Source organism: Tiliqua scincoides, chromosome 4 (assembly GCF_035046505.1).
Source record: "Tiliqua scincoides isolate rTilSci1 chromosome 4, rTilSci1.hap2, whole genome shotgun sequence".
Lineage (NCBI taxonomy): Eukaryota > Metazoa > Chordata > Lepidosauria > Squamata > Scincidae > Tiliqua > Tiliqua scincoides.
The window spans coordinates 9,450,091-9,452,309 of record NC_089824.1 but is presented as its reverse complement, the minus strand read 5'-3'; positions in this window follow the sequence as shown (position 1 = coordinate 9,452,309).

Sequence of the window (2,219 nt, the reverse complement as noted above, 5' to 3'; positions counted from 1 at the left end):
GCAACCATCAATTTACACTGGCAACTCTAGAAAAAGTTAAATCCCCACCAGAGACTAATATTTCCTGTGCATACCCAGAGAAAACAGACTTTGCTTACATTGTTGAAACCAGGAGCTTAGAAACCCTTATTTCTGTAACTTATTTTTCATGAAACCTTTAGTACAGATGGTAAAAGCAACAGAGACAAACATCCTAACAGCTTTAAAATAAGGTATCTTGATAATGGATCTTTTTTTCTTCCAAAGTTGTTAATGAATAGCCGGTGGCAGCAAACATCTGACTGAAAGCTACGGTTTACAGCTTCCAGTCGGGGATGTTTACAACAACAGACTACTGTGCATCTGGAGCAAGAAAGTCACCTTTGAAGGAAGAATATTAAAAAACCCAATGAAACATTTTCATATATCCTCTGAACCATTTTATGGCACCAATTAGGAAAACACTGCAACCCATCACTCTTGATAATACAGCTGTCATGTTACAAAACACAGCAGTTGATCACAAAGACTAAGAAAGGTTTACTCAAAACATTTGCGTAAGGAAAGGTCTTTTTAAAAATAAGGATTCAGCTTCCAACATCAGGTAATGTGCTTTAATGCAAGATGCATAATGTTCTGAAATAGACCACCACAGAAACAGCTCAGCCCTCCCTCAGGTGGAAGAGGAGAAGAAAGCAAGATCATGCCAGAGTCCCTGGAAAGATGCTGAACCATGGCTCTCACTGGCCCACATCAAGCCCTGCCTGCAATATGTAGAGGCAGGTCTTCGAGCAGATGAAAAGAAACAAGTAGGAACCAAGTAGAAATCACACTTCGTGCCATGACTGCAATTTTTGGCTGATTAGTTAATTAAAAATATGCCCCCAGTTAATCAGGCAGCAGACTCCTGTGACACTAGCTGGAACTAGACCCCGTGAGTCTTATGATGACAAAACGAGCACTGCGGAGTGGAAAAATTCCCCACTTCTGTATTTTTCCATTTCTAAAAACACAGTTTCATAACATTAATGAGTAACATAATGAACTGCTATCACACCAGTTGAATTAGCTAGCTTCAAAGTTACACAATTATTTTCAGACAATATCCCTAGGAAGTATGCACACATGCCTTCTTTTCCATCTATCATCCAGAATAGTTATTGGTAAACAGCTGGGGGCCGGCGGATTTGAGAAACCACCTCCTTCCATATAATCCAGCTGGTTCAATCATCTGAGAGGGCCTTTTTGGATGTGCTGCCATTGAAAGAGGTTAGAAGGGTACTGGCCAAAAATAGGGCCTTCTCAGTAGCGGCGCATTTTATGGAATTTTCTCCCTTTTGAGTTGAGAAGCCTTCTGGCAAGGCCTGAAGAACTTTCTATTTAAAAAAAGCCTTCAGATGGCTTTTAAGGGCATGCTCACTGGCTGCAACTGGTGTGTGCTGGATTTTTAATTAAATATTTAATGTTTTTACTGCTGTTGCTTATTGCTGGTTGGCTTTTAATATGATGTATTGATGTATTTTATAGTTATGTCTTTGTGAGCCACCTTGTGTGCCCTAAAGGCAAGATATAAATCAAGCAATAAATAAACTGGAGGGAGACAGGAACATAAGAGTAAAATTTAAGCAAAGAACACAAAATGAAACCAAAAATAAAGCTGCAAATTCACCTGATTGGCAGCAAGTAGCTGCCAATTGGCAGCTGACTGAGACATACAAAATTATACATGGGAAGGATAAAGTGGATAGAGAGATGCTCTTTTCACTCTCACATAACATCAGAACCAGGGGACATCCACTAAAATCGAGTGTTGGGAGAGTTAGAACAGACAAAAGAAAATATTTCTTTACTCAGCGTGTGGTTGGTCTGTGGAACTCCTTGCCACAGGATGCGGTGATGGCATCTGGCCTGGGTGCCTTTAAAAGGGGATTGGACAAGTTTCTGGAGGAAAAATCCATTATGGGTTACAAGTCATGATGTGTATGTGCAACCTCCTGTTATCAGAAGTAGGCTACCTCAGAATGCCAGGTGCAAGGGAGGGCACCAGGATGCAGGTCTCTTGTTGTCAGGTGTGCTCCCTGGGGCATTTGGTGGGGCCGCTGTGAGATACAGGAAGCTGGACTAGATGGGCCTATGGCCTGATCTAGTGGGGCTGTTCTTAAGTAAAATCAAAGCAAAAATTCTGATTTTACCTGACAGGTTGAAAGTAAAAGCAAAGTTGAATCTGAGATATAGCCACA